Here is a 14,028-nt window from a genome sequence, read left to right on the forward strand (position 1 = left end):
AGCTACAACTACAATCCACACATACTTGCACCTTAATCAAGCATAACCCCGAAGCGGTAGATCTATCAAATCATAAAGATAATGAATCCAAATAGACCAAGATTTCCATCAAAGTTATTCATGAAAAATAAAGATAGATAAACCACACTTCAAACTCAAATGAATCTTCATGGAAGAAGCCAAATCTACACTTTGGAGTTCCTCTAATTAATTCTTGCCTCAAATTAGTTCAAATTTAAGCTCCAAGAGATTGCAAACCCTCCACCAAGAGATTGCAAACCCTCCACTAAACTAAGGATGGATAGTTACTAGATAAAAGATGGTGAATATGAACGAAAATTCCCTATTTAAGTCCAATTCCAGATTTGCCCAATATTATAAAAATGTCACCTTGCTCTTGATAAGATTAAGTAGATGGAGAGTAGGTGGAAAGAGGGCCCTTTACTTTAACATTTGACCTCCTTTTGACTTGAAAGATTGCTCATCTTTCCTTTTCAATTTTTCCTACACAAATGAGCATTAAGTATGAGATAAATATCAAATCAACGGAGATCAATGAAAAAATCATGATAATTTAGGCTTAAAAGGTACTAGAAAGTCGTAAAATGATATCTTATCAGGAGCCCGGCTTAGTTTGCTACGAGAGAGCCTGCGGCGCAGGGCGTACCCCGCTGGTCTAAAGCCCACGTCGCCCAGTGCTTTCATATACAACCTTTGATTTTAAACGCCTAAGGGGCTTTTGGGTCATTTCCCCTCATCCTATTTCATCCATAACACGAATTAAGGCTTCCAAAAGGGCATTATTTGCCTCTTTTACTCAAATTGCTCCCAAGGAAACCCTTCTTCTTCCCTAAGAACAAATCCAAACTATTCTTCAAAAAAATTAGGGATTCAAGCTTCCTTCACCAATCAAGAATCTTAAGGTATGTGGGACTATCCTAAATTCCATGAGCATAAATTCATCGTTTAAACAAGCTTTTAAGGTATATAATTTTGTACATGAGATGGGTTTGGAAATGGTTGAAGGGCATGCATTGTGAATCCACTTGATAATGAAATTTTGTCTAAATTATGAGGTTACTTTCCTAAACTTGAATTGTTTTCATGTGTATGAATATTATGAGTTTTGAAAAGTTGTATGAGAGCATGATTTTACGAAATTTCCTCTCTTGTTATAAATTCCAATGTTTTAATGTGTTGTGGGTTGTTCAAATGCCTGCACTACAAGCTTGTGAGTAAATTATTTGCTATCATTATAGGTTGACATTGCTTATGATATGATGAGAGGGTATTTTTATTGTTTACAATTGTTTATCCTACTAATTGAAAGGATTACATATGTTTTATGAAAAGATTGGCCGCCACATGATAAATTATTAAAAGGGAGTATTTTGCATATGTCTTCATGTGTCTTGAAATAATAATTCTCTTATGTGGTGTTTGAATCTTTTGGGTGGCCATCTATATGATTTTTGAATGAAAGGGGCTATGATTATGACATGACATAATATGGATTGCTAATCTAGGTATGGCGATACCTATCACGAAATGCCTTTAACATGAAAGAAACACATATTTTAAAAGCATGAAGCATGGTTTAAAAGGACTAAAGTTTGGGCTTAAAGAGATCTAGTTGGTTACCCGAAGAAGGCTTGAGTTCAGATAACTCCTAGCGCAAAATTGTGTTTTGCCGATATAGGTTTTATGTGTTATTCAGCAATCGGGAAAGAATGGTATGTCGGCAATTTGGGCATACATTTTCATGATACTTCAATCCTTGCGACAAACTCGAATTGGGGACTTGGTCGTCGAGTCAAGGGCGGACCCATATAGCCTGTGGGTATTCTTGTTTTGTAGGATGTACCATCTAGCTCAGAAGTAAGATAAAGAGTTGAGTCATGATTTCTAGAAGATGTTTTAAAGCCCATTAAATTATGCCCATGTATTTTCAATTGTTCTATTCTGACTTGCTTTATGAAATGCTCTCACTTATGTTACACAAATTATATTATATTTTTGAACTATTCTACACACTAGTACCTTTTGTATTGAGCCCTATATTTCAGGTTCTGAGGCTCAGTCCCATGATCACGCTAATCAGTAGATCGTTTTTTGACATTTGGAGTTGGTGGGCCTCCTTTATTTCGGAAGACCTTTTTCCCATGTGTTAATTTCATTTGATTTTAGTTCATGGTTCGACTGTGGGCATTGTCCCGAATTCAAAATGATTAGTGTTTTTAGTTCGGTAAAGACTTCGTAGACTTATTATAGATGGTTATGGGTTTTCTTAAGGACTTATATTCCGCACTGTTAAGTTGAAATAAATGAACTACCATGTTTCCACTTTACTTCTGCTTTATTATAATAGATGGGTTTTGCTTATGATGACAAGCTATGGGGTCTCTCAGGCCTTCATGGTTCGGTATGTCCGTCACGGCTAAAGCCTCGACTCAAGTCGTGAAAGGATATTCACAGTTTAAATACTATATCTAAAATCTCAACCTATCTCCCTGGCTCATATTCATGGAGAAATTTTTTATAAGAATGTCTCATTTTATTTCAAAAATAATGTTCCTCAATGACGACAGTATCTCATGAATGTATATGTATGGAATAAGGATATAATGCTCACAATCAACTATATATGAAGATATCCAATACATCCAACACGTATTCAAATGAGCCTAGAATCAACTCAATATGTCTACTATTCATGATTATTAACTCTAATTAGAAACCGTTAGAATAAGTATGTCTATGAGACAATGTGAAGATTATATCAACTCCAAATTCAGGCATTTCTATCATGATAAAGGCAACCAATGCTCAATAAGGCCTATAATAATAATTCAAGTCCCCACACAAACATTATATTTAGAATAAAAATATTTAAATGCACAAATTAGACCAATGATATCAAATAAAGCCCCCACATGGACAACATACAAGATCAGATATCACAAGTCAACAACAGTAGAATATAAAACCCCCCACACAGGCACACAACAATAATAATAGTCTAAAAATATAAACTTCATCTATATTTCTTCCAATCCATAGCATGCTTACTTATTTATTAACTACCCATCTCAATTTGAACGAAGTTAATATAACCTACTTCAAAACAACAAAATCCACGCCTAAAGTGACTTAAAACTAATCCTTTACTTTACGAACGACCTCAGAATCAACTATAACATTCAAAAATAGCATCTATGCCTTAAAAGAAAGCTAATGATACCCATATAACTTATATTTAAGCCAGGTCCAAAACAAATTTGAAAACTGAGTTCGAAGATGAAAGGGGTAAATTGAAATTTTATTTTAGAAATATATTTTTCAAGGTTATAGTAGGCGACAATTGAAAATCCATGCAAAAACTATTTTAAAACGATGTTCAAATCGAAGAAAAATCATTTTCAAGCTTTACCGATAAAATTCCCAAATTCATTTTGAAATCATGATTAAAAGGTGTTTTCAAAGATGTAATCAATGAGAAATAATGAAAATATGATTTAGAATTTTACCCAAGCAAGAATAGTGAGAAAATCTTAAGAAATTGCCTGTTTTCGAAGCTCGGAGTTCCAAAAATGATGAAGATCAAGAAAATAATGCTTCTATACTGTTTAGTGAATAGTGCCTTACGAACGCGGTCAGCCCTTTGCATTTACAAGGTTCAAACTTAACAAGGACAACTAATGGGCCTTCCTATTTGCAAAGGCTGATGATTCAGACCTTCGTGCTTGAGGTAGCCTCGTTGTGTTTGCGAAGAAAGGCGAACCTACCCAAATCTTATTTACCCTTCGCGATCGTGGCCACCAACCTTGATATCACGATGAAGAAATAATTCCTTCTATGCATTCGCAAAGAAGGATTTTGTGCTGCACCAGACTTCAGCAAACCATCTGAAATGCAAACTTAAAAGGTTTTCGAACGAGCCCTCCAAATTCATTTAGGATGCGACAGAAATAAACCATATATTATACCAAAATATTTTTGATGGTTCGAACTCAATGGAGATGAAACACCCCAAATTTTTGGCCCTTGAAAATTTCTTGAGCTTTGGTTTCACTGCCTTGGTTACGACTGGACCTCTAGAGTCGTAGGGTGTCTTGACGGCTCATTGGGATGAGTCGTACCCAAATTAGTAAGTTTGAGGCTTGATTTTGCTTTGAGTATGATTGGCTCACTAAGAGCGGTAATGAGATGTTATGAGTAGTTAGGTGTAATCTTAGAGTGTCCAGTGTATGTCCCAATTTATATTCTGTGTTGACTACGACTGAACCCTAAGAGTCGTAGGGCCCCATTACGATAGGTGTCATTGAGTCGTAAGGATAACAATGTAGGGTACCTTGGTGGTACTGCCTTGGTTACGAATCGTGGAGAGGATTCGTTTGGTGTGGTTACGAGTCAAGGGGTCGACTCGTAACCAAAGGCGACACTTTTTGCAGCTTTTAAGTTGAGGGCACTCTAGACATTTTTCACTTTAACCCCTTGGACCCCACGACTTAAAGCCTTCTTTGGGACTTCATTATTATATCATTTTCAATAAAACACTCCCAAATTCTCTCTCAAACTCTCTAATCAAGTTAAGACTAGGGTTTCAAGAGGTTGATCAATTAGGGCTCTCAGGGGTGATTTATCTCCGTACATCTTACTATTTTAGGTATGTTACTCTTTCCTCATTGTTAATTTTGCAAAAGCATGTGATTTAAAGTATTGTTCATAAGATTATTATTCTAGTTTGGAAAACAAAGGTTGTGAGTTTTGAATGTTATGAATTGAACAATGTTTCTCATGGTTTATATATATGATTTTATTCTTTTAATATGATTTTGAACTTGTAGGTGCATGACTATGGTGAATGAACTAGGAAATTGTGATTTTTTCAAACTTGTGGCTTTGAAGTGGTTATAACCCCAAACCCATAATGTGAAATTGATTTTAGTTATGAGAACTGTGGAAATTTATAAAATTGAACTAGTCTTAAACTATTGCATGATATAAAGAAGTATTTGAAATACAACGGTATGATTTAATGAACAAAGGAAGTCGGTGTTGCCCAATGTGTATTAATGAACAAATGAAGTTATTCTTCCCAAGTTAATGGAAATTGTTTTGGTTGGTATGACGATACCAACATTGTATGCCTTAATGTAGAATGTGGTTAAATGAATGAGAATGTGTGATACTTGTTTTAATTGGGTTATAATAAGGGCTGTGTAGCTGAGTCGTGAAAGTGGAGGTTCGAGTGACCGATATTGAAAACTGTGTTTTCCAATGCGAGGGTCAAAGTGATTAGGGAGGTTCGAGTCATCCGTAAATCATTATATGATCAGGTGCTTAAGTCACCTTGGTATATGTTGGAGGTTTTGAGCCCTCCATGTGCATACATACGAGATTATTCTCTGATTTGTGTGGCTACACACACTGATTTCCGACTAGGAGGTGAGAGTAGGGACCACATAGCCCATGAGTACTATTATATGACGGTTGAGCTACACAATCCAGGATAAAGTTTTGGAAAAAAATGTTAAGCCTTGTTCCCTATCTCAGCATGTGATATATATTTGTTTATGTATATGCATTTGATTATGTGCGTTGGTTTTTGAATGATTTTAAACTGTTGATCATATTATTATGTTATCCTTATCCCCGAGTTTCTTGCTAGCGTTCACCCCGCTAACCTTCTTCAGACGCTGTATCCCCTGGCTATGTAGGAATTGGTCATACTTCTACTCCTCCTGTTCAGTGACTTGAATTAGGGATCAGCTAGCGAGTCAGATTGAAGTGGTGTGCTTCTATTCTTCGGAAGGCCCCATTTCATGATTATGGTTTCCTTTACATTTGGAATATTTCTTTGGTCTTGGTTTTGACTATGGTCGGGGGCATGTCCCCACTAGATACTCTTTGATTTTGATTAGAGGTTTTGTCGGACTATTATGGGCATGGACGGTGTCAGTATTGGTATTGGTATTTACATTGATACTAGTATTGATTGATTTTGATTATAAACTTATTTTAATGTCTTTAAATTGATATTACCTTATGTTGTTATATGTTCGAAATTCAGTCGACCTTGGGGTGTGGCGTGTTTGGTTTGGTTAGGTGCACAGGTGATCTCCGATCCACGTGGGACTTGAGATATTCATCACGGCCAACCCTAGTTTGGGTCGTGACAGGAGATGTTATATTTTCAAAAAAAAATATTATTTCAATAAATTAACCCTCGAAATTCCATTTTCACCATTTCCAAACAAAGGGTCGAGATGTAAAATATAAGTCTCAAACTCAAACCAACCATGCTACTAATCTAATTGACATTTTAGCCCTAATGAAACTGTCCAAATCATTTTCGAGCGCATTGGGAACCATGCCAACCATTCCCATACTTTAAAATCGACATGTAACGACTACAAAAAAAGGATAAAATGATCAAAACACATAAAAAGTAAATTTTCACAAAGTATGTGATTACACATTGACTCTAATGTCTTCCCACATTTCAATTATAGACTTGTATCTTACGTCATGTATGCAGGAATTGAAGGACTCTGTCAGATTATTATTTACAACTTGAATTTTACACATTGTATCTAAATAAGGTCTAAACTATGTTTTGAAAGCATACCTGTTTATTAAATCCTTTACAACAATTTCATCCACCTTTTCATCTGTATTCTGTTCAAGAAGGTCTTCAAACCCCTCTCAAAAAAGACTAAGCACATCACTACAACAACTACTTTCACTCACCTTTATTTCATCTTTTGCACAAATAAATTTACTTCGATATGTCTTACACAATATCTCTATTTTGCTTCAGGCAAAATAAGTTTTACTATATTAAGCAGTCTCTACAAATTTAAGCAAACAAAGCATATACTACGTATTTCATTATCAATAACTAAATTAAATGATTTGATAATATTAGAACACAATATAATATTACCTACTGTATATCTGATATGAATATTATTCCTTCTTCATTTTGGAGTTCAAGTGAATGTTATAAATGTTGCATGAATCAAGTTTAAATCCTTGTAGTATCTTTGTCTGCAGCAACGTAGAATTCGTTCATATTTTCTTGACCAACAAAAACTAATAATTGCCTTTAGCTTTTTTCTTTACGGAATGTACCATCAAAATCAATACATGATCTTAACCTGTCTTAAAATCCATTTTCAATGTTCACCACTACAATTAACTCTATAATTGTTTGTAATGCATAAAGTTTGCATTCTTTCTTGCTTCAGCTATGTCCTTGAAGGCCATATCCATAACCATCTTCTTATTATACCGCATACCATCAGCTATAGTCCTCTTTCATTAACTGGATTTTCCAATTCGTCACTATTATATTATATTCAGGATGACCAAATAGTATTTCGTTATAACTGGCACTGTCACTACAATCTGTTCTAGCTTCATTAACTATGATACAACTAAAAATGATTGATCATGTATGAAAATATTAGGAATATCAACAACTAATTTACAATCATCAGTAGCAAAAAAATAAATGACATGTTAATCTTCAGACGCAAGATAATAAAGACCTAATTCCTTTATCTCCTCTGATTTCAAAATACTTTCCAATAGAACCTAGAACCATTTAAACATAAATTAAATAGATAGGAACAATTTAACAAGCTACAAACAGTTGAACATGAAATAAGTATACATAAATGGCGAACAAATTCGGAAGAAGGTGAAAAAGACAAAAAAAAAAATAAAAAAAAAATAGACTGCATTTAAGCACCACAAACAACAATAGGTCCTGCAGTCATTTAAACATGAGTTAAATAAGATAGACACAACTTAACATTGTCTTAAACAGTAATAAAGAGAAAAAAAATCCTAACTTAGAAAACCTTATCATATATAGAAACCCACAACAACAGATGCAAACAAATTCAACACAAAATATAAGAAGATAACTACATAGACTAGGAATATACTAACAATTAATAAAATAATTTTATGAACAAAAATGGCACATATAAAAGAAAAGTCTTTAAAGACTTTACATTTTAATAAAATCATACAAGATAACACATAAGTGGAGGTCGTAAATAGAGAAGAAGTATACCTTCTAAGCTTCTTTTAGGGTTAGGAGGGTGAGATCGGAGTGAGAGAGATGAAGAATGAAGCAGGCGAGGTATTTTTGTAGATTTTATGATGGGTGGGCTATTTTCATTTGGGTAAAATAAAAAGGGGAATGGATAAAGTCTCCAGATGTCTACTCACATTCCTCTCTCAAACTTTAGGATATACACGCCTCGAAATATGATGGCATGTGCACTATTAGCCTAAAAGTATAATGGAAGACATTTGCATACCATATTCGATAGTTACTTAATAATTATTAGTAATATTATATGTTGTGTATCCTATAAGTAAGATTTGAAAAGAATAATGTATATGTAATTTTATATTTTTATTTTTATCTTGAAAAGAAATAGAGAAATGAGTTTCAATAACTTTTAGCTTAAATAAAAGATTACACCAATTAAATTTGTCAATAGATACAATAACAAAGAATCACGATGAAAGCAATAAAAAAGAAAATAACAACAATAACAAATACGATATTCCAAGTCAAGAAAATAATATGCAATACTTAAAAGAATAAGATGGTAGGGAGAAATAATAATCATATCGATAAAAAAAAATTAGACAATGTTTGAGTATCTATTAATCTTCAACTCTAAAATCTTCAACCTTCGTAACTTTCTGTCTAGAGTCACATCATTAGTAACTTGCAAATGTGTCATGACTTGTGTGAAACTATTTGACTTGTTATAAATTTTATAAAAGAAAATAAGACCTTTGAAATATATTGTTTAAAACAAACTTTAGACATTTGTATAGTTATAAACCATTTTATTAAGGAGAAATAAGTAATTATAAAGTAAAATTATTTTTAGTTATGGAAAGAAGTGACATTTGTGCTACAAACTAAAAGAAAAGTTTGTTATATAAATTAGGACGAACAACGCAATAATTTCACTTTAAAATATTTCTTTTTCCGTAATGAATGATTTAAGTCGAATCAATATTGACTTATTTTAAGTCACAAAATTTATTTTTTAAAATTTTTAAATTTTATGTCCAAACAAATATCATTACTTATTATAGCAATAGAGTATTTGGAATAAACGTTTTTGATAAAATAATATTCTCAATTGTACCTCATCTCAATTTATTTGAAGTGGGTTACATAATTTTCCCTCCATTTAGATTTACTTTATCTGAAACTTTATCGTATTGTTCTTTTAGCAATTTAAAGTTTCTTTGAAACTAGACCTTATTTAAATATGTAAAGATTCTTTCGGTCGTTTTGTGAAATTTTTTAATCTTTCTTATTTTAGCTCTTTTTGTAGTTTACGTACGTAAATTTATGACTCGCGGAATGAGTAATATCAATTTTTGAGATGTACGGAAGTGATTTACGTCGTTATATGAATTATTTTCTCGAGGTTCCAAATTTTGATGATTTATTTAAGTATTGGGTGTTTTAGATATTATTTTATTGGTGGTTATGGGTCAAGTTAATATTTTCTTACTTGTTGAGACCCGTGTGAAAGAATAAACTTATGTGAAAAGGGTTCAAATAAAAATTAGAAGAGTAATATTAAATAATGTTAAGCAAGGCGAAGTCAACAGTTAGATTTTTTTTTTCCTCTTCTGTTCACAGCTTTGTGATACCTTCAGGTTAGTGTAACTTTTTCTTTTTCTTGTTCCGGGAAGTTGTTCCTATGGTTATAATCTCTTATATATAATAAATGAGAGGTGAATAAAGTATTGGTAGTGGCGAGGAATTCACCAAATATGCCTTTGTAATTAAAAAATTAGGGATATTGCGAATCTAAGTGGAACGAATTGAAGGTGGCAGTAGTATGTGTTATATATATGGATATAAGATTCCTGTAAGTTCTCTATTAGTTTTTGTTAAAAGATTGAAAAAAAAGTTCCACATTGGTGGTTAATGAGATGGGTGATCTCTTTATAAAGCTTGGGCAATCCTTCTCCTCATGAGCTAGCTTTTGGGTTGTGAATTAGGCCTAAGACCAATTTTAACATGGTATCAGAGCCACGAAGATCATGGAACTGGAGAAACAACAATCGAGTGTAATACATCACCATTACAGTGAGTTTTTTTTTGTCTATGATTTCTGGTTGTGAGCTAATAAGCTGAGAAGAGATAGATCTTCATTTGTGAGTCGTAAATATTTGATTACAAGTTGCAAACTTTGAGATTTTGTGATCGTTTCTGATTTCTACTTAGTCGTAACCTGTAAAGTAGCCATGGCACCGAAAATTGATCCTAATGATCCTCTGTTTCTGGGAGCATCAGATGTAGCAGGAGCTGCACTGATTCCCATTAAGTTGACTGGTTCAGAGAATTATGGAATTTGGTGTAGATCTATGAAAATTGCCCTTTTGGGAAAGAGGACATATGGTTTTGTAACTAGTATTTGCAGCAAGGATACATATAAAGAAGAGTTACATGATCAGTGGGAGACATGTAATGCAGTGGTTCCATCATGGCTGATGAGCTCATTCAGTGCAGAGTTACTTAGTGGTATTGCGTATGCAACAAATGCCTGTGAGGTGTGGGAAGATCTTAAGGAGAGATTTGACAAAGTGAATCGTATGAGATTATATCAGTTACACTGGGAAATCAACAACTTACACCAAGGCACTGATTCAATTTCAACCTACTTCGCTAAGCTGAAGAACCTGTTGAGTGAACATGATGTTGTGATACCAGCTCCCTCATGTAATTGTGCTAAGTCTAAGGAGTATTCAGAACACTTGTATCAGTTGAGGTTGATACAATTCCTAAGTGGACTAAATGATACTTATGATCAAGCAAAGAGGCAGATACTGATGAAGGGAACAACACCTACACTTAACCAAGCATATGCAATGATCATTGAGGATGAGATCCAGCAACTTGCTTGTGCTGCAACTATTAGTGATAGAACTGAGCCTATTGCTATGCAAGTACATAGAAATTATACAAAATCTGGAAATAAAAGCAGAAATCAGGTATCAACCAGTTATGGAGGACAAGGGTATAAAGGTAAAAGGTATGATTATTGCAACTTTACTAGGCATACAAGAGAAAACTGCTACAAGCCACATGGATATCCAAGTGATTGGAGAGATAAGAAGAAGAGCAATTATAATAATCCAAGGGGAGTGTCAAACCAAGCTTTCTATAATGGTGTAGGTAGAGGTGGTGGATATGGCTATGGATAGCCAGCTGCTAGTAAAAGTAATAGCCAGTTATCAGCTCATAATTTCATTGGACCTCAGGCAGAGAAACATATTTGGCTGATCAACCAAGTAACCAGGGAAGCAAGGACAACAATAATGCTGGTTTGGCAAAGGGGTAAGGATTCTCAGAAGATGAATACAAGCAGATCCTAGCATTGATCAACAAGGAAACACATAACTCTGAGCTGACTAATATGACATGTACTGTTACTTGTCTTTCTAGTCATGTTGTTCCACATGAATGGATAGTGGAATCTAGAGCCACACACCATGTGACAACACATAAGGATGTACTATCATATTATCAAAAAATGAGCAACACAATATGTGATAAAGTGAACCTACCTACAAGAGATAAGGTGAATATATCACATGTAGGAGAAACACATGTTCTAAAGAATGAGGTTGTAAGGGATGTATTGTATGTTCCTGATTTCAAACTGAACTTGTCGTCAGCATCTAAGATGACTAAACAACTCTCTTGTTTTGTGTCATTCTGTCCTGACTTCTGTGTGTTTCAGGACCTTCACAGTAGCAAGGTGAAGGGGATTGGTAAAGAAGAAGGAGGATTGCCCAAGCCTTATAAAGAGACCACCCATCTCATTAACCACCAATGTGGGACTTTTTTTTCAATCTTTTAACACCCCACCTCACGCCCAGACCTCAACTGGGGCCCAAACCTCAATTGGGCGTGGACAATCTCCCCAACATCTCAATTCGGGGGCCCAATATTGGGTGAGAATAGGCCCTGCTCTGATACCATGTCAAAATTGGTCTTAGGCCTAACTCACACCCCAAAAGCTAGATCATGAGGAGGATGATTGCCTAAGCCTTATAAAGAGACCACCCATCTCATTAACCACCAATGTGGAACTTTCTTTTCAACCTTGTAACATTTTTCCTTAGGATTAATATATTATGATACAGTAATTTTGTCCTTTTTAGTCATTTTACAATGATGGCAAATTAGTGGTTTATTAGAAGCAATAAAGTAATGTGAACTATGAAGGTTAGATAATTTAGGACTTGATAATCTCAGTAGTTACGACCTTAACAGTTTTTAGCCACTAATTACAGTTTCTTTTTAATATAGAAAACTTTTGGATTTAGATTGAGAATTTTAAAGAAATAATTATATAGTGAGTGTTATTATATTCACACTTTTATGGAGATTATGTATTTGAATAAATTTTGGTCATTCAGAGACTTTATGGAAGGGCAAATCCTTTGCAAATTAGCTTGCTTTTGGATTCGTTGGTTGAGGTAGGTTACGGTTTAATTGAAGTTTAGACTCAATTTAATTGTGTGTATGCTCTTAAATTGGATGCTTGTTGATTGGTCTTCGGACATACTTGAATTTGATGATATTTGGATTGTTGATATTTATATAAATAATTATTAAAAATATACCTGATGGAATTGTTTTATGAATTTAAGTGTACTTGTAAACTTGGTAAATCGCATTTTATGTTGTGAGGTAGTGTAACTTTGATATTGATATTACTTATTTATAGTGGATCGGGTAACACGCCGGTATAGATTGTATATTAATATTACTTGTTAATGGTGAATCGGGTACCATACTTGTACGAATATGTATATTGATATTACTTGTTTATGGTGAATCAGGAACCACGCCGGTCCAGATATGATAATGATATTACTTATTTATGGAGGATTGGGTACCATGTCGGTACGGTATGATATTGATATTACTTGTTTATGGTGGATCGGGTACCACACCGATATGAATATGTGTATTGATATTACCTGTTTATGGTGGATTGGGTACCACACTGGTACGGATATGATATTGATATGACTTATTTATGAAGGATTGTGTACCACACCAGTACGGATATGATATTGATATTACTTATTTATACAGGATCGGGTACCACACCGTTATGGTACATGAAGATAGATTGTTCCCTGCAGGTCATGACTAGTTGGGCACAAACAAGTCCCTTAGCATGTGTGTACATATTTGTGTTGATAATGAGAGATTGTATGGGTTATTAAGCAAATAACGAGTTAATAGTATTCTAATTGTGAGTTTTAGAAGGATGTGGTTGTTACTTATAGTAATGTTGTTGATTATATGGATGTTTACAGTGTAGTTGATACTCTTGATGGTTATTTTGCTTGTTTGTAAGTAGTGTTTGATCTGTTATTATATATTGTTGATTTCTTGAATACTTATTATGAGGCGATGCCTGTCTACATGTTATTTGATTTATGTTGTGTACATGTTATTAAATTGAGTTGGCCTATGATACCTACCAATACATAGTGGTTTATACTGATACTACTATGTACTCTTTTTTTTGTTGAATGTAGAAAGTGTTTCAGAGGCTCAGACATGACCTCACCTCTATAGTTTGATAGAAGATATTAATCCAAGGGTGAGCACTCCGTCTCCAGTCTACCATGGGTCATCTTATTTGTTCTTGTCCATCTTTCCTGCAATAAAACATTCTTTATTTACTTTATTTTTGGATATCTCTTTAGACATGATCTTTGTTTGGAGTTCTTGTATAATGACTTTCGGATCTTGGGGATTTTAATGAGTAGCTTGTTGATTTTTACATTGATTATGATTAACTCTAGATTATTGTTATTAAGTTGATTTTATGATAATATCATTTTAATATTAACTAAGTGATTGAGTTATGGTTCGATTTAGATGGTTCTCCCACAAGAAGATTAGTTGTAATACCCCGCGATTTTTTCGAGCTTAAA

This window comes from Capsicum annuum, chromosome 1, assembly GCF_002878395.1.
Source record: "Capsicum annuum cultivar UCD-10X-F1 chromosome 1, UCD10Xv1.1, whole genome shotgun sequence".
Lineage (NCBI taxonomy): Eukaryota > Viridiplantae > Streptophyta > Magnoliopsida > Solanales > Solanaceae > Capsicum > Capsicum annuum.